Below are 25,538 nucleotides of genomic sequence, written 5' to 3'. Positions count from 1 at the left end.
CAAGCTTTTACTTAAGCATACATTATCCTTGGAGATGGGTACGCAAGTTGCAACATTGTATACCAATTAGCTCACTTTCAGAGCCTCCATTGTCCGCACCTGCAAATCGACCTTGGAGTAAAGAGAAAATATGCCAGGCTGGCACGAAACTTTAAGATAAGCATGTGAACGATCTCAGTGGAAAAGTACAGCTTCAAGCAGAAATACACGTTTAATAGCACATTGGAAAAATACGAGCATCTAAACCGTGAGACCGGGCCACTAGGCCGAAGCCTGCACTAAAGTAATGCTAAGCTAAAACATTTCAAACAAGCAAATCATAGCACACATTTACGATTATGTCGGATTAGTGCAATTCTAATACATCACGTTATATAAAGCACGCTTATAAATGTTGGCAAACTACTCTGAGGGCACATTTTGTCCCCGTACAATCTTTATAAGTTCGGTTAAAGTCACACATGATTATTTCACACTACGTTTATGCGTTAATAAATGTAAAACCTTCATTTTCTGCTTCATCATGCCCAACACGTGCTTAACTACCTTTTTTCCAGAGGCATTTGCAAATGGGTGTTTCGTACATAGTGGGAGTCCTGAGTTATGGTGTGTATTGCATAACACAGTTGGTGAATATTAGTGTTGTCCTACGTTTGAGCCATAGCCATTAGGCGGTTTTTAATTGTTTTTTCAGTGATTTTCTTTTTAGGTTTCACCTAAGACAGTCTATGCACTGTCTGTGAAATCTTTTGTAGGTGAAAAAAAGCTTAAAACAGGCTTAGAGTCTGCCCATTAGTTACCATTATTTATCCATTGGTGAGCTCTGATGTCACTCTCATTTTCTTCCTTGTTTTTTATGAGACAACGCCTTCTGCTCGCCTTTTGCTTGTTCTAGGTGTTTCCAGTGTTTGCCCATGCCGTGGAGTACAGACCAAGTATAGATTCCTGTCTGCGACAAGTGTCCTTCCACTGGCTGTGCACTCCTGCAGATATTTTAATTTTTTACTTTTTGTCATTCACTCCATCAGAGTGTATGTGTTCTGCAGTCTCTCCCTCTTCCTACCACCCATTCTCTTGCTCCAGCATCGCTCTCCTACTCAGTCTGTCTGTTGTGTTCCTGCTCTCTTCCTCCTGCCCGCACTTCCCTCATGTTGCCTGCCCGAAATAAACTGCTATAATAAGGTGCACACTCCCACATACCCTCATGTAGATTTTCCACCAAATAAGATAGCCAATGCCTAGTTTGAGCTAGTTTTCACCGGTGAGGGCCACAAGGATCTGCAAGAGCGAGATAAGAGAGTAGGGAGCAGTGCTTACTCTGGAAAAATATGTTTCAGGTTCTGCGTCAGCAGGCCCAACTGATTGCCCCTGCCAGCGCTATAAAGGACAGCATGAACACAACTACTAACCACATACTCCTTCAATTGTGCTAATTCAGATTATTTTATGCCCCATAACTGTAAGAATGGCGTGGGCAGCAGGTATTAGTCACATGTTGAATTAATAAACAACTGTTGTTGTGCTCATCAATTAAGCAAACAATACCGCCATGTGTTTGTCTGTCAGAGTGGTGGTATTTACAATTAAGTGCCGGTGTTGAGCACCAGAAACCACTGGCTCGAATTTAGTATTGGCAGGGAGTGTTGCAGCAGATTAAAGAGGCTTGAACTGAATTCAGGGCCATGCAGTCTTTGGTAGTGGTGGGCATTTAGACATATAATTGCCACCAGCCATGGGATTCTGAGCAGAGTTTTAGGCACCAGCACTTATTCTTTTACCAATTAAGCACTGAATACACCCATGCCATTAAATATCAGCAAGCAGCTGTACCTCTGGGAATATAAAACTCATGACGACACATCCCCGAAAATTAAAAAATATAAATGTAGGAGAGTTAGTCTAGGAATCCTTGGCATGGTCTCCCTTAACTTTTTGCCTCTGTTTCCCAGGTTGTTGATGTGTGCTGGACTCTGCTTTTGCTGTTTTTGTTACTCTGTGCACTTCACCACTGCTATCCAGTGCTAAAGTGCAAGTGCTCCTATGTAAAAGGTATATGTAATTGGCTTTCCATGATTGGCATATTGATTTCCTAGTAAGTCCCTAGTACAGTGCACTAGAGGTGCCTAGGACCTATAAATCAAATGATACTAGTGCCTGCAGCACTGGTTGTGCCACACACATGAGTAACCCTGTAAACATGGCTCAGACCTGCCACTGCAGTGTGTGTGTGTGCAGTTGTAAGCTGCCAAATCGACCTTGCAAGTGTACCCACTTGCCAGGCCTAAACCTTTCCTTTTCATACATGTAAGTCACCCCTAGGGTAGGCTCTAGGTAGCCCCATGGGCAGGGTACAGTGTATGATTAAGGTAGGGCATATACTAATGTGTCTTATATGTCCTGACAGTGAAATACTGCCAAATTCAGTCTTCACAGTGCAAGGCCTATCTCTCTCATAGGTTGACATTGAGGCTGCCTTTAGATATTGTTAAAGTGCAGATTCCCTTTGGGAGCAGATAGAAATTTGGAGTTTTGGGTCTCTGATATTACATTTAAAAATACATCCTTTGGTAAAGGTTGTTTTTAGGTTGTGTGTTTGAAAATGCCACTTTTAGAAAGTAGGCATTTTTCTTGCTTAAGCCATTCTGTGACTGCCTGTTTGTGTATTTCCTGTCTGGGCCAGTTTGGCAGTTGGGCTGTTTGCACCTCTCCTCTAGACAGTGACACAAAGGGAGCTGGGGTGTAGCCTGCATATCCTGATGAGCCATCTGTGTTGGGAGGGAGGAGAGGAGTGGTCACTCACACCTGAAAGGGCTGTGCAAGCCCTCACACAATGCAGTCTCCAACCCCTTGGTGTGTGTCAGAGGCCTGGCCTGGGCAAGGCAGGATCTTACAAACAAGAGAGACTTTCCTTTGAAGTTTGCCTACTTTAAAGGCAGAAAGGGGTATAAGTAGTGGACCTGAAAACCCCTGAAAAGCAGATCACTTCCGGAATCAAGAGGGACCTCTGCCAAGGAGGAGAGCTGAAGAGCTGAGGAGAAGTGCTGCCCCTCCCTGTGACTGTGCTTTGTTGGGCTATCCTGCAGTTGCTGCTTCTGCCTGTGAAAGGGGACAAAGACAGGACTTTGTTGCGCATTCCTGCTTGAGAAGAATTTCCAAGGGCTTGAATTGAGCTTGCCTCCTGTTGTTGAAGTCTCAGGGCCATCAAAGACTTCCCCTGCCAGCACCTGGACTCTCTGCTGAGACTCCTGTCCTGCCAAGTGGTGCTCTATCCAGTCCCTGGGCCCTTGAGAGAGGAAGCTGGCAGACAAGAACTGAAAATCCACGCACAGAGCGCCGTGCGGGAAATTTACAATGCACCTTCCACGATGCGGCAGATAAATGACACACCGCCGGCTTTCCGGCTGAAATCGATGCTTCATCTGCACCACGGCTGGGAAATCGATGCAACGCAGCTGGAGAAACGACACACAACACCTGCTTACGGAGGCTGATAACTACACAATGCAGAGTGGTTTTCTAACACCGTGCAACCAAATTTTTCATGCATCGTCCCTGGGCGTCCATGTCAACCCGACTCTGCACGGATCCCAGGTGCCCCGTCCGGAAATCGACGCATTGCTCTCTTGCGAGGGAGAAAAACAATGCGGCACCGACCCGACCGGAGAAGGAAACGATGCACTGCCTCACTTGTGAGTAAGGAATCAACGCATTGCTGACTTTTCCGATGCACTCTCGCCCGTGAGGCTTTATTTTTGATGCTAACCAGGTACTTGTGTAACAACAGCATTCTCTCTGTTTTCTAAGGATTAAGACTCTTATTCTTTTGAAAATTAATATCTTGTCTTGTGTATGTTGGATTTTTGTTGTTTTGGTCTTGTTTGATTTAGATAAATATTACCTATTTTTCTAAACTGGTGTGGTGCCCATTTTGTAGTGTCTTCACTGTATTACTGTGTGTGTTGGTACAAATACTTTACATATTGCTTCTGAAGTTAAACCTACCTGGTCATGCCAAGCTACCAAGGGGGGTGGGTGGGGGTTAACTGAGGGTGATTCTCCTTTTCCCTGACTAGAGTGAGGGTCCTTGCTTGGACAGGGAGTGACCTGACTGCCAACCAAAGACCCCATTTCTAACAAGGAGGAAACCAGTGGAGTAGAGTTTATGATTTTTTGAAGCAGGACTTGATGAAAAATCCTTTTCATTATCCTATAACTTACTTCTCTCTCTTTATACTTCTTCCACCAAGATCTTAGGGAAGCAGAAGTCACATCACACACCACTAAACTGTTCATGACATTACAAATTATGAACTTTTGCCCTACAAAGGTCCTGCCAGGTTACTAATTGACAAGCCAGGGTTAATATAGCAGAGGGTGTCCCTTCAGATTTAAGCATTGAAGCCAACATGCCACCTCTTTACAATGCTCGACTCTCTACAAAACATCCTGTGACCATGCTTGATACATACTAAGGTCTACATTTATCATAAGTTTGTGTCTCCTTGCACCATGCAAGGGGATGGGTGCAAGAGCAGCGCAAACCAAGTAAGATATATGAAGCTACGCAAGGCCACCTTGCGTGGCCCTGCAATGCTTGATAAATCTAAAGTAACACAAGGCAGCACAAAACGCTGCCTTGCATTACTATGCCCCATGGAAGGGTTCCATGTGTGCAGCTTGGGTGGTCCCATGCATCCACCCATGGATTTTGGCACATTCCAAAATTTACCATTAGTAGTAAACTTGGGAATGCGTCAAAATGCTGCCACTCCCAAGGTGAGGCTTTGTTCCTCTTTCTACCAGAGCTGATTGTTTTTGTGCAGGAAGGTGTCCTTTCCTGCACAAAACAATCCTGCCTACAAAGCAGGCACTCGTGCAACATGACTGAAGGGTGTCTGCCTTGGCACTAGGCAGCCAAAAGTGCACCACTGATTAGGAAAGGACAGGAATATACTGTATAACTGTAAATACTTCACATTCTTGCCGTTTCACACAGTGCAGCAAGGCGGCTTGCTGTGTTCCACTGCGTGAAAGAAAGATCAATCATCCGCTTTTATTTTACCTTTCAGATTAGTGACAAACGTTGCATCAAACCTTCATCTGAGGTATGTCGATCACACTCGGAATTCTGTGCCTATCGGGAATGTCGACAGCCCTTAGAAGCTCCCGTCAACTTTATGTAGTGCTTTGCATATAATTCGTGATGGCTTCTAGTTGTTATTCAGTATGTGCTCAAGGACAATGCTATTGCAAGCAATTACCACGAACTGAGCGGCTGCTAGGAAACAAATGTTTCTCATGCGCGCCAAAATTGTGTGTTCTACTGTCAAAGAAGAGGCTATCCTTCTTACAATCATTTCAGAAATTTGGCAGTTAAGTGTTTATGAGTGCAATGGGCAACAGGGTGAGAAAATGGAGCGTGTTTACTGTACTCCCAGAATAATGCAGCAATTTAGCAGCCAGACATAGCTCACGCACAGCACTGGCCGCACGCCACTTACGAGAAAAGCCCCCCAGCAATGGGGGCGAAGGAATCCCTGCTGCTATGGGGTCAATCCATTTTCCGCCGGGTTATTTTATGTGATTCCTAATGCATTAAAACGCTGAACTTGCACATTTAGGCAGTAATGTGCAGAAAGACAAGTAAACATGCGCTCGCGGAGACACACAATAAAATGGAAAGATAGAAAAGCAGCGAGGGGATGGGAGACGCAGAGAAGTAATACCAGTGAGGTAATGACAGAGGGAGGTGGGTAAGAGAAAAATAAATGAGCAATAAAGAGTAGATGACGGAAATGAAATAAGATGGGAGTGTGAAATGAATAACAAAAGCCAGCAAATTAAAACAAAGAGAATGACCGGAGGAGATAGATGTAGGGAGGGGGAGTAGGACATTGTGAGAATATGGAAAACAAGAGAATCGGGCGAAAGTAGGGATGAGAGCAGAATCCCTGATAAGGGAATGGTTTTTGAGTGTGATGCAACACAAGGGAGCACGGGCAGGGCTCTATGTAGTGGTGATGGAAAATCTGTCCCCTTAACTCCGGGAGACTAAGGCCTAGAGACCTCTGGCAGTCAGCACTGGAATTAATATGACTACACAGATGAGGACTGGACGACATTACTTGGCTTTGATAATAAATAACTAAGGCAGGTGCTAGACCTGGCTCTTTCTGCAGGGTCATCCCAGATTTTCTTGGCCTTTAGGACTCTGAACACTTTACTCCTGATAAACAGTGCTAAAGTAATTGTGATCTCCCTTTTGAATATAGTAAAATAAGTATATACCTGATTGGGCCATTTTTAAGTCCCTAGTATAGGGTACAACACGTACCCACGATCTGTAAATTAAATACTACAAGTGGGCTGTGGCAGTCATGATATCACCCACTAAAAAGGCATTGTAAAATGTGTCTCAGCACTGCCACTGCAGTCTATATTGCAATTTTAACACTGTCATTCCCACCTTGCAAAATAAACCCTTTGCCAAGACTAAACCTTCTTTTTTAATACTTATACGCCACCTCTATGGTAGGCCCTGAGGGCTCAAATGTTATGTTGGCTGGATTTGTGTAGCATGACTTATCACCCAATAGGCCCTAAAGGCTCATGAGTTGGGGTGCATTGTATTTTAAAAAGTAGTGCATCTGTACTTTAGCTTTACATGTCCTGACATTGAAAAACTCTCAAAGTCATTTTTCACTGTAGCAAGGCTAGCTCTCCCTTAGACTGAGTTACTGTTAGAAATGGGGTTTCTGGTTGGCTAGGGTATGCACCTCAGCCAGGCAGAACCTACCCACTCTAGTCAGGGCAAGGGAGTTACACATCCAAGATAACCCCTGCTCACCCCCTTGGTAGCTTGGCACAAGCAGTTAGGCTTAACCTGGAGGCAATGTGTAAAGCGTTTGCACAACACACACAACACATGTGACGCAATATCCCCACCACAAAGGGAACACAACACCAGATTTTATGAAAATATACTGTATTGTACACAAGGCAATTATCAGACCAAACATCACATATCAGTACTATCCTGCTACCTTAGCAGTTGTCAGAACGTTACACATTAGTTACTCTGCAACCTAGCAGTAGTCACACATAACACACAGGTTACTCAGTATACTGCAACATAAGCAGTAGTCAGGAAAACACGTTATTACATCACAGCACTTGTCCTAAGAATATCATAAAATGCCCATAGTAGGAACATTAGAAAACATATGGCAAGTTAGAAAAACATATTAGCAAGCATGTCCATAAAAGGAACATTTGCATACATATATGTAAAACCATCAAACGCAGGTAGGTAATATATGAATCAAACAAAAGTCTGTAGAAAGAACTTTGGATTGCAACTATATTGGTCCTTTAAACAGTACCTGGTTGGATGAAGGCACCTCCAGGTCCTAGAAGGCGAACAATGGGGCCCCCGGCGCTCCTATGCGCAAAACGGGGGCCTCCCTTATACTCTTGGGTCAGAGGAGGGCGACATGCATCTCCTCCCTTTTATAGACAGGCCCCTCCGGGGACCGTGATTACTGGGGGCCCCCTAGGGCCTCAACCGGCACTCACGTGGGGGGCCAAAGCCAGCAAAAACAACTTAGGGCAGGAGGGGGCACCACGCACCCCCTCCGGTTTAATGACAGGCCCCTCCCGGGAGCTTGCGATCTCTGGGGGGCCTCCACTGGCCCTTCCACCAAGGGGGGGGGCCCACAATAATGCCTGTTTTACCTAACAGCAGAAAAGGAGCGTCCTGCTCCTAACGCAGAGGCCAGGGGAAAGGGGGCACTCCCCGCGCCTTCCCCTGGTCCTGCCGTGAAGCCACAAGAAGATCGGACCCCTCCTGGGGCCGGAGCAGACACTCGCCTGCACCCGATGCGGTGCGCGAGTGTTCTTCCAGCTTCCCAGGCCGCTGCGGTGATCTTATTTAAAGGGGCACAATGCAGCAAGGAGCCTACGAGCTCCCAAGGCTCCATAAGCGCGCTGCAATCAGCGCTATGGCAGCCGCAACCACGGAGAAGCACCCCTCGTGAAGAAATGGATGCAGGGGTCAGGGGCCACAGCACCCTGCCCCTGGGGAGCAGAATCTTAAGACAAGGTCCTCAGGTGGAGGGCCCAGCTCCAGGCCAGCACAAGGGAAAGGCAGCAAGTTGCAAGTCCTTCACAGTGACCAGGCAGGTCACAGGTCAGCACAGCAGCAGCAGTCCATGGCGGTTCCTGGTGAGTCCTTTCAGCCTTTGGTGTCCAGTTCCAAGATGATTCCAAGAGTCTCCAAATTGTGGGGAAAATTCCCCTGTACTTATAGTCAGTTCTTACAGTGTTTTACAATGGTAGGGAGAGGAGGTTCCAGCCAGTTATAACTGGTTCTGGGAGTGCCCCCTCTCTCCTTTCAGCACAGGCTCCAAACATCAGTGGGGGGTTAACGACCCTATTATGTGAGGCCAGGGCACAGCCTTTACAAATGCAGGTGTGCCCCGCCTCTCCCTTCTCTCAGCCCAGGAAGACTATTCAGTATGCAGATGCACCTCTGTGACACCTCCACCCTCCCTGTGTACAGGCTGTCTGAAAAGTATGCACAAAGCCCCAACTGTCACTCTGCCCAGACGTGGATTGGAGTCAAGCTGCAAAACACCAGAGTCATAAGCACAGATAAATGCGCACTTTCTAGAAGAGGCATTTCTGTGATAGTAATAAAAAATACACCCACACCAGTAAGCAGCATTTATTATCACCATAACAACCATACCAAACACGCCTACGCTACCCCTCATAAATCAGGCAATACACCTTACACATAAGGCAGGGCATTTCTAATACAATCCTATGAGAAGGCAGCACTCACAGCAGTGAGACACCAGTTAGGCTGTTTGTCACTACCAGGACAGGCCACGCAACTTGGCACATGTCCTGCCTTTCTACATACATGGCACCCTGCCCATAGGGCTAGCTAGGGTGTACCTTAGGGGTGACTTACATGTAGTAAAAGGGGAGTTCTGGGCCTGGCAAGTAAGTTTAGATGCCAGTTCCCTGTGGCAGAAAACTGCGCACGCAGGCCCCGCGCTAGCAGGCCTGAGACAGGTTTGAAAGTCTACTTCAGTGGGTGGCGCAAGCAGCACTGCAGGCCCACTAGTAGTATTTAATTTGCAGGCCCTGGGTATAGAGATACCACTGTACAAGGGACTTATAGGTAAATTAAATATGCCAATTAGGTATAAGCCAATCATACCAACTTTAGATGGGAGAGCACCTGCACTTTAGCACTGGTCAGCAGTGATAAAGTGCTCAGAGTCCTAGAGCAAACAACGAGAGGTCAGAAAAACCAGGAGGAAGGAGGCAAAAAGACTGGGGATGACCCTGCGTAAGGCAAAAAGTCCAACACAACCCCTTACAAGCCAAAAGCCAGGGGAGAACAATCAATACCTTGATGTACTTCCCTGATTGGGGCGATAGAACAAGGACCCAGGCCCACAACAGAAGGGGCATGTTCCAGTTCTACGCCTTCCTGACTCCACTTGGATCTCTCTGTCAATGCTTCCCAGGCAGCCTAGACCAAACCACGGGGATTCTCTAGCTGCCAATGGCCAGAACCAGGCCCCAGGCCATCTAGGAGCCTCTGTTCTCTGTAACCATAACAAGTGGGGGGCGGTAGCCTCAGGTGCAAAGCAACCTGTCTCCACTCCACTTCCAATCAGTTCAGGGGCTCTACCCTGCCACTGATCCACCAACCTAGGGTCCGCACCGATAGGTTCTACAGGGGCTAGATGCGAGGCTCTCCTCCCTCTACCCCTCCGTCTAGGATCCCGCCCTCCTCTCCTAGGAGGGGTATCACCAGAATCCACACTTGCCAGGGTGCTGGGTACAGCAGCCCTGCACAACTCTCTCGCCAGCCCAGGATCACTACCTGGCGAATGGCCACCCAACCTAGGGACGACACCCTTGGGTTGCACCGGGGTCCGGGCGGGCTTCCCCCTCTCTGAACCCCACTTCCAGAGTCCTGCGTCTCCCCACCTCGGGAGAAGCCACCAGAAGTTTCACACGGGGTGAGCACACTAACCGCCCCCCCAACCAGGTCAGAGTTTACCCCCTGAACCTGTCTATCTAGTCCAGGGACGACACCCTTAGACTGGACCATTGCCCAGCGAACCAGGACTTCCTTGGGAGCACACCTACCCCCTACCAGATCAGAGCTTACCCCCTGAATCTGGCAATCCTTGGGAGCACACCTACTCCTCATCAGGTCAGAGTTTACCTCTGAACCTGATCATCCAACCCAGAGTCACCACCCTCCGGTTGAATCATTGCCTGGCGCACCAGGAATTCCTGGGGGGCACACCTTCCCGCCACCAGGGAAACACCCTCCCCAAGGGCCACACAAGAGTCTGGCTGGCGCAGGTCTCCTGACCTCTGCCCATCTGACAGAGTCTGGATCCCCCCAGCCCAGAAATGGTCTCACCAAGGTCATTCCTGGGGGGCTCTGCTCTCAGAGCTGACCCTTGACCCTCCAGGTTCTCCACTGGGGCCCGCAGCCCCCTCTCAACCCTAGGCCTGGATTTCTGCCTCCTCCGCTGTAGAGCGAGACTACCAGACACCAGGACCAGCGGAACGCTATCACCAGCCACCCGCCCAAGTCCTAATGACAAAATGGGACCCTTCCGAACAGCTGGCCCTACGGCACAGGCTAGGCTCACCTCCTGGCGTTCACTCATGGAACTCTCCAGGACCTGGGACTGGAGCTCGGGTACCCTGGGCCTCAGCCCAACCCCATTCCCTCTCCTCTGAGACTGGACATGGGGTGCCTTACCCGCCCCAATACACTGGGACCTACCTGGGACACAAGCCTTTCCCACCACACCTGGTTGGGAAACACCTAGACCATTCTCATTAGGAACACCCCCTAATGCCACACCAGACCCTCTGGTACGCAACCAGAAGTCTGCCTCCTTTGCAAGCCCCCTGGGGTCAGAGAGCTCACACACTGACAAGTGTTGGCGTAACTCTGAAAAACAACAACGAATCAGGTGCTCTCTGACAATCAGATTAAACAGCCCTTCAAAATTGTTTACTGTGCTACCCTTCACCCATCCATCTAGTGCAATGCAGCAATTCTCCACAAACTCCTCCCAAGACTGGTGGGATAGTTTCTTACCACCCCTAAACCTTTTTCTGTATTCCTCAGGGGAAAAACCATACTTCACAATCAGTGCATTTTTTTACAGTGGAGTACCCCTCCCTGTTACTCTCTTCTAGAGTCAGTAGGGCATCCCTCCCCTCCTCAGGAATAAAGCTCCCTAGGCCAGTTCCCCAATCCTTCTCAGGGATCCTGCGCTCTACCAGAGCCCTCTCATATTCCTTTAACCACTGACGTATGTCACCCCACTCTTGGAACCAAGGTACCAGATCTATGGGTATGTGAGGAACATCTTTGCTACAGCACTGTACATTGCTGCCACCACTGGACTCCACCTGCAGCGCTGGTGAGTCCAGAACCTTCAGACAGCGCTCTAGAGTGAGTCTTTCTATGGCAAAGGCCCTCTCTGCCTCTGCGCCATTCTCTCCTGTACTAAGGCCTTCTCTACCTCAGCCCTTATCTCCTCTACAGCTTGGCGCGCTAACTACAACTTCAGGTCCCTCTCTTCCCGCCTATCTCTTAGCTCATCAGGCGTCCTGGAATGAGAGGTAGCCCTGCTTCTTACACTGGACCCAGCAAGGGACTCCCTATCACTGGGGCCTTCCCTGTCCACTGGCATCCCCAACCCGTCATTCTCACCCTCCTGATCAGTCTCTCTACCACTCTCTAGGGATGAGGTCTGGGAGCCCTCCCATTGGGAACCCTCGCTACACTCAGGATCCTCTGGGCACCCCCTAAGCACACTCCCTCCCTGGGTATATGTCACAAACCTTTCAAAGAAATTCAGAGATCTCCTGAGGTCCCCTTCTACAGGCAGCCCTCTCTCTCTCTACAGAACCCCTCTAATTCCTCCTGCGTGTAAAACGGCAGGTCCTCTAAATCAAAGGTAAGCCCCATCTTGAAAAGGTACAAATAACTCAAATGTGACAACCACAATACCCAAGCGTGAGAACTGAAAACAAGAAAAATGCCCAAAGAGAGAAAGTTAAGAGAAGCCAAACATGTGATGGTCTAAACACAATCCTTGTAGTGAAATAATGAGTCACAATGGTATTGTGCAGGCGCAAGTCCTATCCTCACTGCTGACAACCAATGTTAGAAATGGGGTTTCTGGTTGGCTAAGGTATGCACCTCAGCCAGGCAGAACTTACCACTCTAGTCAGGGCAAGGGAGTTACACGTCCAAGATAACCCCTGCTCACCCCCTTGGTAGCTTGGCACAAGCAGTCAGGCTTAACCTGGAGGCAATGTGTAAAGCGTTTGCACAACACACACAACACATGTGACGCAATATCCCCACCACAAAGGAAACACAACACCAGATTATAAGAAAATATACGGTATTGTACACAAGGCAATTATCAGACCAAACATCACATATCAGTACTATCCTGCTACCTTAGCAGTTGTCAGAACGTTACACATTAGTTACTCTGCAACCTAGCAGTAGTCACACATTACATACAGGTTACTCAGTATTCTGCAACATAAGCAGTAGTCAGGAAAACACGTTATTACATCACAGCACTTGTCATAAGAATATCATAAAATGCCCATAGTAGGAACATTAGAAAACATATGGCAAGTTAGAAAAACATATTAGCAAGCATGTCCATAAAAGGAACATTTGCATACACATATGTAAAACCATCAAACGCAGGTAGGTAATATATGAATCAAACAAAAGTCGGTAGAAAGAACTTTGGATTGCAACTATATTAGTCCTTTAAACAGTACCTGGTTGGATGAAGGCACCTCCAGGTCGTAGAAGGCGAACAATGGGGCCCCCGGCGCTCCTATGCGCAAAACGGGGGCCTCCCTTATACTCTGGGGTCAGAGGAGGGCGACATGCATCTCCTCTCTTTTATAGACAGGCCCCTCTGGGGACCGTGATTACTAGGGGCCCCCCAGGGCCTCAACCGGCCCTCACGAGGGGGGCCAAAGCCAGCAAAAACAACTTAGGGCAGGAGGGGGCACCACACACCCCCTCCAGTTTAATGACAGGCCCCTCCTGGGAGCTTGCAATCTCTGGGGGGCCCCCCCGGGCCTCCACTGGCCCTTCCACCAAGGGGGGGGGGCCACAATAATGCCCGTTTTACCTAACAGCAGAAAAGGAGCGTCCTGCTCCTAACACAGAGGCCAGGGGGAAGGGGGCACTCCCCGCGCCTTCCCCTGGTCCTGCCGTGAAGCCACAAGAAGATCGGACTCCTCCTGGGGCCCGAGCAGACACTCGCCTGCACCCGATGCGGTGCGCGAGTGTTCTTCCAGATTCCCGGGCCGCTGCGGTGATCTTATTTAAAGGGGCACAATGCAGCAAGGAGCCTACGAGCTCCCAAGGCTCCATAAGCGCGCTGCAATCAGCGCTATGGCAGCCGCAACCACGGAGAAGCACCCTTCGTGAAGGAATGGATGCAGCGGTCAGGGGCCACAGCACCCTGCCCCTGGGGAGCAGAATCTTAAGACAAGGTCCTCAGGTGGAGGGCCCAGCTACAGGCCAGCACAAGGGAAAGGCAGCAAGTGGCAAGTCCTTCACAGTGACCAGGCAGGTCACAGGTCAGCACAGCAGCAGCAGTCCATGGCGGTTCCTGGTGAGTCCTTTCAGCCTTTGGTGTCCAGTTCCAAGATGATTCCAAGAGTCTCCAAATTGTGGGGAAAATTCCCCTGTACTTATAGTCAGTTCTTACAGTGTTTTACAATGGTAGGGAGAGGAGGTTCCAGCCAGTTATAACTGGTTCTGGGAGTGCCCCCTCTCTCCTTTCAGCACAGGCTCCAAACATCAGTGGGGGGTTAACGACCCTATTATGTGAGGCCAGGGCACAGCCTTTACAAATGCAGGTGTGCCCCGCCTCTCCCTTCTCTCAGCCCAGGAAGACTATTCAGTATGCAGATGCACCTCTGTGACACCTCCACCCTCCCTGTGTACAGGCTGTCTGAAAAGTATGCACAAAGCCCCAACTGTCACTCTGCCCAGACGTGGATTGGAGTCAAGCTGCAAAACACCAGAGTCATAAGCACAGATAAATGCGCACTTTCTAGAAGTGGCATTTCTGTGATAGTAATAAAAAATACACCCACACCAGTAAGCAGCATTTATTATCACCATCACAACCATACCAAACACGCCTACGCTACCCCTCATAAATCAGACAATACCCCTTACACATAAGGCAGGGCATTTCTAATGCAATCCTATGAGAAGGCAGCACTCACAGCAGTGAGACACCAGTTAGGCTGTTTGTCACTACCAGGACAGGCTACGCAACTTGGCACATGCCCTGCCTTTCTACATACATGGCACCCTGCCCATAGGGCTACCTAGGGCATACCTTAGGGGTGACTTACATGTAGTAAAAGGGGAGTTCTGGGCCTGGCAAGTAAGTTTAGATGCCAGGTCCCTGTGGCAGAAAACTGCGCACACAGGCCCTGCGCTAGCAGGCCTGAGACAGGTTTGAAAGTCTACTTCAGTGGGTGGCGCAAGCAGCACTGCAGGCCCACTAGTAGTATTTAATTTACAGGCCTTGGGTATAGAAATACCACTGTACAAGGGACTTATAGGTAAATTAAATATGCCAATTAAGTATAAGCCAATCATACCAACTTTAGATGGGAGAGCACCTGCACTTTAGCACTGGTCAGCAGTGATAAAGTGGTTAGAGTCCTAAAGCCAACAGCGAGAGGTCAGAAAAACCAGGAGGAAGGAGGCAAAAAGACTGGGGATGACCCTGCGTAAGGCAAAAAGTCCAACAGTTACCTTTTTAAATTTAGTAACAGATAAATTCAGTTTGGGAGCAGACAGAGAAATATATCTTCCACTCACGTTTAGGAAGTTGGCATTTTTCTCTTTAAACCAAATGTACCTTCTGTCAGTGTCCGGGGTCACAGGACTGTTAATGGCTCTCCTCCTGTGGTGTAATGTGCATTTCTTCCAGAGGACAAAATGGCCTTGGGTGCAGGGAAGGGAGTTCCTCTTATGAGCAGAATGGAATCTGGGGTATTACTGCCCTTCCTGAGCTTCAAAGGGTAGCCTCATGGCTATAACCAGCACCCACCTGATGTCTGAAGATGCCTGCCTTGTGACTGGCAAATGCAGCTCAAACCACATTGGAGTAGACCAAGGGAAGGGGGAAGAACTGACCAGAAGCAGTTTAAGGTTAGACCAAAAGGGGATGTCCCCGACAGACAGGCTGGAACTGGGTATAAAAGTGGCACCCTCAGAACCTTTCATGAGAACACTCTGGAGCCCGTGTAGACTCAGGAGGACTGCCCTGCTGCCTGAAGCCTGAAAGTAGACTGGACCTGTCTGCCTTGATCCCAGGACCCCAGAGGTGACTCCAAGGGTCAGTTGGCTGATATCCTGTTAGAGGTACAGGGAAACAACATGCTTTCAGAGGCCTTTCTCTTAAACTGCCCAGCTAAACCTGTATGAACCCTCCTTCAGGCCTCAGTTCTAACCCCATAAAGTGCCTCCCCAGGTCATGGACCTTTGGCTGGTCCTAAAGTGTACTCCTTCAACCTCAAAACTGCAAGAATTAGTCATCAGGTCAAGAACAGATGTTCTGCTTTCTTTGTGTCAAAAAGAACCATCTCCAGACTCCTTGCAACCAGAGTTCGCCGAGGCCAATGTAGACACTGCACCCATCTGCCAAAGATACCTATCTGGCTACAGACATTGGACTTCACCTGCACAGGCTCTTCTCTTCAGCACCACCCACCACACATCCCACAAACATGAAGCTCTGACTGCTGACCAGCTCTTACATCGACACAACCGCTCCACCACCACAAAGTTCAACACAAAGTTCTGACTGAGGCCTGAGACTTCAGCAACCTGTAGTCAATGTTCAACCGCAACAAGCCTGTCGACAAGAGCTTCTTGCATGAAATCTGGACTACATTCAAAGGTGTAAACTTTCCACTGCGACAAACCTGGTCCATGTATCTGACCTGTCCTCTATTACACTCAACGTGATCTTTTGTCTTTGACCCGGTCCTGTGCGACCAGATATGCGAGTGGCACTTTGTGCTCCTTGGTGCTAGTTTTATTTTAAAGTTTAAAAATTCATAATTCCAGTTCCACTTATTGGATTACTGTCGTTTTGGTGTAATTTTAGTTATAGAAATGTTATCTATTTGTTGAGGTCTGGCATTAGCTGTGACCTTTTGAGTTTACTAAAATAATATATATAATATACTTACTTAAAGGGGATTTCAGCCACCTCTCTTCACCCAGCGGTTGGTTGTTGGGTCATTCCCATTTTGTTCTCCTCACCATGGCACAGTTCATGGGGCTATTGGCCAGCCTACTTAACCCTCTGGTCAGTCTCACTTTGAGTCACTGCATTTTGCCTTTCACAAAGTACACATTCATAGGTAAGGAGTTCCCTTTAATGCCAGTGTTGTCTGATGTGATAGTAAGATGCATTTGAAGGGGACACAGAGCACTTTCCAGCTCTATCAGTTCCTGTCTCCTTCCAGTACTTTTGTAAATTCCTTTTAAAGTGGATTGCTGCTATTTCACAGCATAACAAATTGTGTTTCTGGACTCGCTTTCATCAATAGTTCTTTCCTAAACTTTACCCAATAAGAAAACCAAACTTTATGGTGTTTAATATGCAGCACACTTGTAAAAGGTTTATTTAAACAACGTTGTGCTGTAAATTGGGTTATAGTATCTAATCTTTTATACTGTGAACCTTCTTTTATTCCTTCCTTCTATTTTCTTTCTTTCATTCCTTCTTGCCGTCTTTTTAGCCTTCTTTCATTCGTTGGTTCCTTCTTTCCTTATTTTGCCTTTCCTTTTTTCTTTTTTCTTTGTTTTCTTTTCTCTTCCTTTCTTTTCATTTGTCATCTGTTGCTTTTATTTCCCCCTCTTTCCTTAGATTTCTCACTTTCCTTTGACTTTCTTTAATTCCTTCTTTCTTCATTTGTCCTTTCTTTCTCTTTTGTCTGGTTTCATTCTTTCTTTTCTTTGTTATATTTTGACTACTTTCATTTTTTCCTTCTTACCCTATTTCTTGCCTTCCTTCCTTGCTTGTTTTGCCTTTATTCTTTCCTTTCCACAACTTTGTTACCTTCCTTATTTTTCCCTTTTTCTTTCCTTCTTTGTGGCCTTCTTTCCTTCTTACTTTCGTCTTTGTTGTATTTCTTTCCTTCTTACCTTCTTTACTTCCTGTTTTCTTTTTCCTTTTTCTTTCTTGCTTTCTGTTTGCTTCTATCCTTTATTCTTTTTTACACTTTTCTTTTTTGTTTCCTCCTTACTATCCTCCCATCTTTCTCTTTTATTCTTTTTCATTATTTCCTTTTCTTTTTCACCTTCTTTGTATTTTCTTTCCTTTTCTTTCTTCCCTTCTGTCTTACTTTCTGTCCTCCCTTCTTCCTTTCTGTTTTAACCTCTTTTCTTCCCTCCCTGCCTGCTTTCCTTCCTTTTTTAGCCCTTCATCCTTCCTTTTCTGTCTGCCTTCCTTCCTTTTTTGTCTGCCTTCCTTCTTTTTTCCTTTCCTTCCTTAATTTCTTTCTTTCTTGCCTCCTTTCTGAAAGATGACCCTAACAACCAATGCCAGACCAGTGTTTTTTTTACATCTGTGTTAGCCAAGACCTTTTGATTTTACTACACAGATGTATAATACTTACTCATAGGAATTTTCAGCCAGACTTCGTTCACTAGCTTTTGATTGTGTCATTCACATTTTACCACTCACTACAGCATGCATCAAGGGACAATGTTATCCCACTTAATCCACTGGGTGACTTTAGTATGAGTTATGGTGTGCTACCCTTTCACAAGGAGCACATCCACAAACAAGGTGATTCCCTTCAGTGGCAGATGTACCATGGTAATGTGTACTTTTCTGAGACCAGCCAAATTACTTTTGCCTTTAGTGACCTTTTTTTTAGATTTAATGAGGGCCTGACAACTTCCTGAAAAATAAAGTTTTGCGAAAATTGTGACAAAACAAAAATTGCCAAAAAACCTGGCAGACGCGGCTAGACCAATTGGCTTTGCCAATGCTTGTTCTAAATTGGTTTAGATTTGTCATGCATTGTGTTTTCACTTTATTACTGTTTGAAGTGCTGCATAAACACTTTCCACATTGCCTCTAATTTAAGCCTGATTGCTTTGTGCCAAGTTACCAGAGAGTTATGCATGGCTTTATTTAGTGACTTTTGTGGTTCTCCCTGACACATATTGTGTTTAATATTTAAATAGGCTCTCACCCCTCTTAACTAATAACCCAGTTTCTTACAGTAGACCAGACAATCTATTTTATTAGAAATTTTCCATAATTATTATTTGTTAGACCTTGTCGTGGAATGCCAAAGGGCAGGCAGGTGCTACTGGGCCACAAACAAGGGGGGTGGGGTATTTCGGATCTGCTATCCCAGAGTCAATTCTGCTTTTCACCTGTCAACTGGCTAAGTCCCCCACTTCTGTACTTCCCTCTCTTAGTAATGAGAGTGAGCAGTCCAAAGCATATCAGGGAGGTAGGGTGGGCGGGGTAGAGACTCAGAACTGAAGCGATCAAACAATAGACACAATAAGTAAACATCGACCTCAGTGGTCTTTATATAGAAAAGTAGTACTTAACACACATCACAACTCAATACAATCCATAGGGAATATATCAGCAGTGCAGAGAAGAATTCTACGGATGCTATTGGGGTTATTACACAGACAAACAGAATCTTTAGATTTAAGGTCAGGTGCGGGCTCACATTGGTAAAATAGAGCAGATTTGATAAGTTCTGTGACCCATAGTTCAATCCATATGCTATGGCCAGTCGGATCTCTTAAGCTGACTGAAATAATCTCAACAAAGTCCCAACAAAACTTATTAATCAAGTTTTCAGTCAATGTTTTGTTCCAGTGTTAGCTTTATCTGAGGTAATGCACACTCTGGCTGTCCAAGTTTGCATGTGCAAGGACCTGTGCAAGGCACTTTGATCGTCTTGTCCATGGTGCAGGGCAGGCATCCTAAGGATGCATCAAAGGAAGAATCAACAAAAGTCCTCTGTTTTTTCTTTTGGTGATTGCTGGATAAGCAACACTGCAAGTTGCAGATTGATGTTGGTTTATCTTGGGTATGCAGAGATGGCGGGAGACCCTCAGGTACACTGGGGTCTACTACAAGCAAACGTCCACAGCAAGCTGCCTCTAATGTGGGCCACTCTTCTCTCTAGATTCTGCAGCTGGGCTGCCTCTCCAATATACAGCGTCTATGGGGCAAGCTGCTCCTTCTCCCCTCTCAGCAGACAGGAAGGCTTACATGTCCCATTGTGACCCATCCCCTACACCTCAGGGACACTGACTATGGTTACGTTCTCAGATAGTTTCTTTAGATGACAACAGCTTTCCAAGAACTTTGTGGAATATCCTGTTCTTGGTCAGTGAAGAACTTGGAACAGCATCCAAGAGGGAGTGTTTCGGTCCGACTTTTAGTCACATTGCCTAAAGTTCAGGAACCAATTCTTTTTCAGATTTCATTTTCTACCTGCAGCACTTATACAGCCTTAGTGTGAGGTAATGGCTCTTCCAGCAGGTGGTAATTAGGCTGGCTCTAAATAGGAGTACCCATAACATGAACCGAATAAATACGGGCCCAGCGGCCCGAGTTCGCACTTGCGGTTGTGTGTCAGACTGCTACCAAGTGGGCAGGGGTACCAGACAAGGGTGCCCTCTGTCACTGCTGTTATTTGATTTAGCAATAGAGCCATTGCAAGCTCTTGCCACTACTACAAGGACGGTGTTCAGGGAATCCTAACTGGGGAACATACCCATTATATTGCACTGTATGAGGATGACCTATTGATTTACCTTAGCCATGCATCCACAGAACTAGCCCCTGCTAGAGGGCCCCTAGAGTGCTTCGGACTTTATTCTGGACTAAGGGTTAATTGGCAAAAATCGCAGGTGTTCCTTGCGTTGCTGAATAGATCACCACCACCCAAGCTGGAGGGAGTACAAAAGACGGCCACTTGCTTTAGATATCTGGGAGTCCAACTCCACCACAACCTAGTAGACTTGCAAGATAACATGGGGAAGGCTACAAGAGGCCTAAGGAGGTCTATGGTGTTCTGGACAACCCTCCCCTTATTGGTGGCGGCTAGGGCGGCACTACTGAAGATTATTTTTGAGTACTCCCGGTATGGATACCTGGGAATGTGTTCAGGGAGCTGGGCTCCATGGTGGTGGCCTTTCTACGGGTATTGGGCAGATGGCGCATTGCCTTGAATACCTTAAAAATACCAAGTGCTTAGGTTGGCCTTTCAGTGCAAGATTTCGAGAACTACTATTTAGCAGCACAGCTACAATGGCTGACATAATGGGTGGCGAGTCGACTGACACCAGGACGAGTCGTCTCCCCTAGAACACCTGATATTAGCACTTTGATGCCCATGATATTGAGGATATGGCGTTTGAAAGAGGGGGACTCCACAGAGTTTAGAGTGCTGCACTGTTGCTAGATGAGAGTACCATGGAAGACCCATACAAGGATTCCATACTCACTAGATATCTTGTTGAGACATATGGGGGTACCGCCTTGTGGAGGGGACTGGAGGGGAATAGCGAACTGGGTGGAAGCGGGGACATCAAAGATTGGTGACCTCTCTAGAGCGGGAGCTCTCCTTTCATTTGAAGACTTTGGGTCGGATTATGATCTGCTGGGTTGGCCAGTTTTTACTATACAGGGCAGTGGCGACATTGGGCAGGGGGGACTAGAAGAGTCTTGGCACCATAGGACCTGTCAGTATGTTTTTACCGCTGCTGGGACATATAAAGCGGTCACTTGTTTGTACAGAGCGATTGGGGAGGATGTCCAGATGCCCTTAACAGGCCTCCGCACTAAATGGGAAATGGACCTGGAGAGCCCCATACCTGAGAAGAACTGGTCAGACATTCTGGAGAGAGTACCTAAGGTATCACGGAACGTCCACTTCAAGCTCATTACCTGTGACGTGATACATTGGGCCTACTTAACTCCGGGAAGAATTCATTGGTATTTTCGCTTTGAAAGCTCAGGGAACAAATCACTGATGTGCTAGCTGACATTATACACAGGGAAGAGCCATGCACCCCATAGCACTGTTTGCCCAGTTTGTTCCGACACGCAGCCTAGACATGGCTAGAGCATGGGACTCATTGGTAGAGAGTTTGACGCACCCCCAGGTCTCACCGGTGGGTATGCCACAGGGCACACCGTGAGGGGAAGGGATACATACCCTCTCAGGTATATCTGAGTAAAGAAATAGGATATTGTGTGTAAGGTCACTATTCTACTGCCCATCAACTGTTTCAAAAGACTTTTATGTTTTTGTTATTAGACCTGTGTACCAAGGACCACTCCTAAACTACTTGATGCAGTATATAATAGAAGAGGGGCAAGAAGGGAAGGGAGGGGGGCTAGGCTAGGGGTTGCATATGATTGTGGCACGTCCAGAAGTGAAATATGTCTGATGCAATGTATGCTTTGGCAGGGGGGGTTACAAATGAGAGATGTATGTTGTATATCAAAACCACAATAAAATAAGTTTCGAAAAAACATGAACAGAATAAGTGTGAAACTGCCTGTCATCACTCTTCGTGAATAGTCTATTCAAAGGGAAAACTAAAGTACCAGGCCCTGCCTGGAAACTTTTTAACGTCTAGCAACTGCAATCTGCGTACTTATCCTTATTTTCCATCATCAGCCAAATGGCAGTGCTCAGAAAAGACTAATCTGAAATTCCTGCCGAAAAGGTTACTATTGGAGCTCTAAAGGCAGCCCTGTGTCCATCCCTCAATACCACAGTATCTAGGGCTACACCGTCCACCTCAACAATGCAGGCAATATAGTTCCATAGTCCGGGAGAGGCCAGATCATGACCACCATCTTGTGCACTGGTTAGCAAAAAATGGGTCCCGCATTCATTCAGTAGCCAACAACATGGAGCACCTGCCACAATCTGTCACCATACATGTATCTCACATACACTTGGAGATGTTGGGGCATAAAATTCCTATGACATACAAATATGTGGTAATAGCTGACAAGCTTGACAGGAGGCATGCTCTGTTATTACTAACTAGTATTATGTCCCTCATTTTGTGATTATAGGCATTTATTGTGTTGTAAACTGAAAACAAACTAAGAGAATAGAAATCCTCTGAAGGTGGGATGATGCATTGTTTGTACCCAAGATGTAGCTGTTTTATGAAGAGGTATGTTTCACTGCTGTTCCCCAGCACATAAAAATCGCAAGGATAATTTGAATGCCCTTTCATAACATGCCCAGGCCAGTCAGAATCTTTTATTGGACCCAGGGCAAAACTAGTTATGGGACCCTGCCCCCGAAACCCTGACCAAAATGTGTGACAATTACTTTTCTTCACTCTGCTTCCTTTTCAGTGATCATCACATTTGAGAGTAACTTTAAATCATTTACTTCAGAATGTGCACTGTACAAAAACCTCTCTTATATGGTTTAATAGACCATAATATTGATCCATCTATGACAACAGTAATTGCACTGTATAGGAGGCATACGACAACGGACTTGCCTTTTGGGTCACTAATTACATTTTCATCAGGGCAGAAGAGGAAAGAATGCAATATCCTTCCAGGATCTAAACTACACAAGCTTGACCAAGCTATGTGACACCAGGACATTCCTTTTCTCCATTCTGTCTCCTTTTTCATGATCACCACATTTTACAGCACCCTGAAATAGTTCAGGATGCACACTGTAGAACACTCACTTTTCTTGTTTATGGTTGAAAAGTCCACAATGCTGTTCTGTCTATAAAAATAAAAGGTTTATATAGGAAGAGACAGCACAACTGACTTGCCTCTTAAGTTATGATTAAAATTGTCACAGCAGAAAGTGTGTGCTTCCCTAATATCAATAAAGGGCACTCACAGCAGTTATATAGCCTAATGTGCTAAAGTAAAACAATCTAAAATGCTATTTTTAAGTATCTCAGCTATAAATAAGATGGCAGCCTCCAACATGTGTAGAAGAGCCAGAGGTCCAGGCTGAGCCAAGAGCTGTTCTCTTAAGCCTCCGTGGCACTGAGTTTTCAGACAGGATCTAACACAGATGTGGCTGTAAAGAATTATGGGACCCAACCAGAACCACTTCACTACCACTGCCCTACTGGTGCTAGCAGTGAGACAGGAGATGTTTTGGTGTTGGGCATATAGTTTGCGATCTCAAAGCATATGCACTCCCACTGCCCACACCCAGTCAGTTGCGAGTGTGGCTTGGCAGCATGGGCACTGTCTGTTTCATAGTGCAGGCTGTGACTACAATGACTCATTCTGAGAAACAATCTGCATACGGACGACCTTGCCAATAGCCAGTTGCAAAACCTGATCCATACCCCCTCCTACTTCTGAGGCTGGTGAACATACCCTTTAAAGCAAGAGTTGCTACACAATATTTTATATGCCGTACCTATATTCCTGGAAAGACACTTGATCCCACAGGAGCACTATTTAAGCACCAAAACAAGTCAATGGAAAAGGGAGCTGTTTGATGCTTGGCCTCCTATTCTTAATTTTTTTGTACACCAATAAAAACATGTTGTGCTCACTCCCCTAATATTTTAATATATAGGTCTAACAGTATAACAAAGGGAGAAAATAAATGTTGGCATAAGTGACTTAACCTCATCCAAACCAAGGAACCCAATAACTAGGAGACGGCACAACCAGTGAACAGCAGTACTCTTGAATACATGCTAGAGCAAGACATTGAACCCACAATTAAGCATCCTACATGAGGTATGCTAGGGTCACCCTGTATAAGTACATGAATGCCTGGTCAATCCATAGGGAGTTTGACTATTTCTTGCAGGAGTTATGTACTTCCTGTATGTTTATGTCTATTTATAAACATTATACAACAATACTTTAACGTCTCTCGCTCTCCCTTTAGTGAGTTAGGAACCTGTTTTGTACCTGTCCATTATGTGTGAAAGAATTGTGTGATGTTAGTTGTGCTGTTACCACCTGTCCCTAACTTACTATATATCCTAGGTAAGGTTGCGCTGTGGATGTCCATATTGTACCTTTATTGTGTTGTGAAGCTCGGTATAAAAAATTTCACTCCACATGAGAAAAAAAAATCCACATTGTCAATGCTTGTTTTAATGTATGATGTGAGTAAAAGAGTGAGCCCTCATAAAATACGTGAGCAGAGTTTAATTTTGGTTTTATGTGTGAAACAACATTATTTAACTTGATTAGGCAACTTCGTAAATTTTTAAAAGAGAGCTCGACAAGTGGTTCCATGTCATATATAACACCTTCAATCGATTTTGGCAGTTTACCCATCAGCAATTTACATGTTAGGGTTTTGATCCCACAATGAAAATCTTAAAAGCAAAACTGCACTTTCCACAATGCAACAGCATTTTAAAAACCTAGTACTTTGAATGTAATGTAATTTTTTTCTAAACTAATATTTCTACAATGAAAGATAATTTTAATTAAAAGAAAAAAGAACCAACATGCAATTGTGCATGCCTGACCTGATATCTTTATCAGACACACACACACACTTTGGCTGGCAGGTTTAAAAAACAAGTAGCTGGCAATTTTTTGTGACATTGATACATGAGAAAATTAGATTAGACATATCCCTATCAATTTTTATTTACCTTTTGGAGTATTATTTTCTGCAAGATGAGCAAATGTTTTCAAATGAAAGTAATATTTTGGACACAACCCTCAGAATTATGTTTAGAAAGAATAATTCAATCTCTCAGATCCATGAAAATTTAAGGCTGTGGTTTGAATTAAATTTTACCGACGTTTAGATTTAAGCAATTTATCTAGCTGTTTTACATGCTCTATTTTCGTAGGCAAGGATATGGTTAATTAGCCATCACTATCCTGTGCTCAAGGGTTTAACTGTTTTTAACATCATAAAGAGTGAGCGCTAGCAGCTATTTGCCTACACTTCAATTATGGGCCTGACCAGAATGTGTGGGTGTATAATGAGGTGATAAGAAATTAACTGGTTTACCTCTTGATAGGTAGTTGATGATATATGGGTACCTCTGCTGTACTTTATAAGGATTTTGTAATTGAGCAAGCCGTTTTATGACCCTATAGAGGAACAAGGCCATGGAAGTCCGAGGTGACTTCCAATATCCTTACAATGTGTGGTGGGGTACTTTATTCCTTATAATGCATGGTCACACCATACACCTTCCCAAAAAACACTCATATCCTCAGTGTGGTGCTCTTTCATATCAAACAGATAGGATGCTAGTAAACATGAATAATAAAATTAGAATGTCTAGTGTAAAATTAAACACATCAAAAACCAGTTCCATATTTTTTTTGCAAAAAGCTATTAGAATCCTTTAGATCAAGTCAGATTAAAAAAGTTCTATAGCTTAGAATGTATAGAAATATGCAGAC

Source organism: Pleurodeles waltl, chromosome 5, assembly GCF_031143425.1.
Source record: "Pleurodeles waltl isolate 20211129_DDA chromosome 5, aPleWal1.hap1.20221129, whole genome shotgun sequence".
Lineage (NCBI taxonomy): Eukaryota > Metazoa > Chordata > Amphibia > Caudata > Salamandridae > Pleurodeles > Pleurodeles waltl.
The sequence above is the reverse complement of the archived record's forward strand: the minus strand, read 5'-3'. Positions refer to the sequence as shown.